Below are 3,363 nucleotides of genomic sequence, written 5' to 3'. Positions count from 1 at the left end.
ATATATACACACATACACACACACACACACACACACCCCATACCAAGTAGAATTTATCCCAGAAATGCAAAAGTGGTTCAACATACAAAAATCAGTCAACACAGTACACCGTATTAACAGATGAAGTAAAAAAAAAAAAAAAAAAAGGCAGTGATAATTGATGCAGAAAAGGGATTTGACAGGACCCAACACCCTTTCATGTTAAAAGAAATAAACAAACAAACAAACAAACAAAAACAACCACTCATCAATCTTGGGAATAGAAAAGAAATTCTTCAACATGATTAAGGGCACCTATGAAAAATCCAGAGTTAACATTAGACTTAATGGGAAATCTACAGAATGGGCAAAAAATATCTGCAGACTACTTACCTAATGAGAGATCAATATCTAGGATACATAAGGAACTAAAACTCAACAACGACAAAATAACTCAATTAAAAAATGAGCTAAGGGCCGGGTGCTGTGGCTCACGCCTGTAATCCCAGCACTTTGGGAGGCTGAGGTGGGTGGATCACGAGGTCAGGAGTTTGAGACCAGCCTGGCCAACATAGTGAAACCCTGTCTCTACTAAAAATACAAAAAATTAGCCAGGCGTGGTGGCATGTGCCTGTAATCTCAGCTACTTGGGAGGCTGAGGCAGGAGAATCACTTGAACCTGGGAGGTGGAGATTGCAGTGAGCTGAGATCACGCCATTCCACTCCAGCCCAGGCGACAGTGTAAGACTCCATCCCCCCCCAAAAAACAGCTAAGTACTCAAATAGACATTTCAGGAAGATATAGAAATGGCCAATAAGCACACAAAAGATGCTTATCTTCATTAATCATTGGGGAAATGCCAATCAAAACCACCATAAGCCTGGGTGCAATGGCTCATGCCTGTAATCCCAACACTTTGGGAGGCCGAGGTGGGCCAATTGCTTAAGCCCAGGGCTCAAGATCAGCCTGGGCAACATGGCAAAACCCTGTCTCTACAAAAAAATGCAAACATTAGCTGTGTGTGGTGATGTGCACCTATTGTCCCAGCTGTAGGTGCCAGGGCAGGAGGACCACATGAGCCCAGGAGTTTGAGGCTGTGGTGAGCTGTGATTGTGCCACTGCTCTCCAGTCTGGGTGACAGAGCGAGACCTTGTCAAAAAAAAAAAAAAGAAAGAAAGAGAGAGAGAGGAAGGAAGGAAAGAAGGAAGGAGGGAGGGAGGAAAGAAGGAAAGGAAGGAGGGGAAAGGAGGGAGGGAGGAAGGAAAGGAAGGAAGGAAGGAAGGAAGGAAGGGAAGGAAAGGAAGGAAGGAAAGAAGGAAGAGAAAGAAAGAAAGAAAGGAAGAAAGAAAGAGAGAAAGAAAGAGAAAGAGAGAAGGAAGGAAAAGAGAGAGAAGGAAGGAAGGCAAGAAAAAGAAAGAAAGAAAGAAAAAGAAAGAAAGAAAGAAAGAAAAAAAGAAAGAAAGAAAGAAAAAGAAAGAAAGAAAGAAAGAAAGAACCACTGTGAGATGTCACTGCCCAGCCCCTCGGATGGCTATGATTTGAAAAACAAAAAACAAATGTTAGCAAAGATGTTGAGAAATTGGAGGCAGGAATGTAAAATGGTGCTGCTGCTGGGAAAAAGAGTTTGGCTATTCTTCAAAAAGCTAAACAGAATTACTATATGAGCCAGCCATTCTGCTCCTAAGTACATACCCCAAAGAACTGAAGACAGGTGTTCAAACAAAAACTTCTACAAGAATTTCATAGCAGCACTATTCACAACAGCCAAATGAATAAACATAATATTGTACATACACACAATAGGACATTATCCAGACATAAGAAGGAATGAAGTACTGATTGATACTTCAATTTGGATAAAGACATTTTGCTAAGGGAAAGAAGCCAGACACAAAAGGCCACGACTTGTATGATCCCATTTATACGAAGCGTCCAGAACAGGTGAATCTATACAGACAGAAAGCAAATTAGCTGTTTTCAGTGGCTGAGGAGAGGAGAAAATGGGAATGACTGCTGGATGAGTCTAAGGTTTCTTTTGAATGAATGAAAATGTTCTGCAATTAGATAGTGGTGATGGTTGCACCGTCCTGTGAATGCACTAAAAGCCACTGAATTGTATATTTTAAAATGGCTGAAATGGTGAATTTTATGTTATATGAATTTTTTCTCAATAAAAAACAGTATAGCATGCCAACCTTGCCGGGTATCTCCCCTAGGCAGGCTTCTTAGCTGTGCTTCTAGCAAAAAGTCAGCAAGCAGCTTCTGGTGATGCCTTCCTTGGAAAAACCTGTCTGTTCTGTGGCTATGTGCCCATTTTCATACACCTTTTGCCATGCAGTGGGTCCCTTGGTGTAAGAAGAGGTGATATGGAATCCTAGGAAGGTAAATCAGTCCCTTTGTGAGTTCTTAGATGGTGGTGCTGGTCAATGCACTGTTGGTGGGAAAGTCAACCAGAAGGAGAAGGAGGGCCTATATGGCCTGAACTGTGAAGGCCTGAAGGGATAAGGCCAGGTGTCAACAGCGCAAATTTCAAAAAAAGAAGTTTGAACTCAAGAAAAATTTCCTGGCCGGGTGCGGTGGTTTACGCCTGTAATCCCAGCACTTTGGGAGGCCGAGGCGGGCGGATCATGATGTCGGAAGATCGAGACTCATCCTGGCCAACACAGTGAAACCCCGTCTCTACTAAAAAAAATTTCAAAAAATTAGCTGGGGGTGGTGGCGGGCGCCTGTAGTCCCAGCTACTCGGGAGACTGAGGCAGAAAATTGGCGTGAACCGGGAGGCGGAGGGTGCAGTGAGCCGAGATCGAGCCACTGCCCTCCAGCCTGGGTGACAGAGCGGGAGTCCATCTTAAAAAAAAAGAAAAAAGAAAATTTTCCTGAGATGCCCTAGGCCATACAAGCACTTTTGGGATGGGTCCCCTGGAAAAACAGCATGACTTTCCACCTCTGTTAAAAGCCAAAGCCTCTGTTTTTGGTGCAGGATGGTGACCAGTTTACGTATACTGTCTCTATTGATTCTTTCAGCAACTCTTTGGGATACACGTCCTCATGTGCAAATGGGAGAATTGTTTCCTGTAAAGCTAAGTAACTAGCGTGTGATTGCAGAGCTGAGAGGCGGAGGTGTCTGTGAACAGGGCTGCTGCTTTCCGTGATCCATGCTCTTTCTGCAATGAAGTTTGGAAGATACACCACAAGTCGGCCACCACTGACTGCTCCAGGGCTCCTGGCAGACATTATTAATCAATCACAGCTTCTTTTCCCTCCGAGTCTGGACTTAGCTTCACCATCATCTGCAAAACAGCCCTCGGGCAGCTGCTGTTAACCGTAACTGGCACATCAGATGAAAACTCCTAGGCCATCCTAGCATCACACACGACTCTGTC

The sequence above is a fragment of the Mandrillus leucophaeus genome, unplaced genomic scaffold (assembly GCF_000951045.1).
Source record: "Mandrillus leucophaeus isolate KB7577 unplaced genomic scaffold, Mleu.le_1.0 Scaffold252, whole genome shotgun sequence".
NCBI lineage: Eukaryota > Metazoa > Chordata > Mammalia > Primates > Cercopithecidae > Mandrillus > Mandrillus leucophaeus.
Note: the sequence above shows the minus strand (reverse complement) of the source record.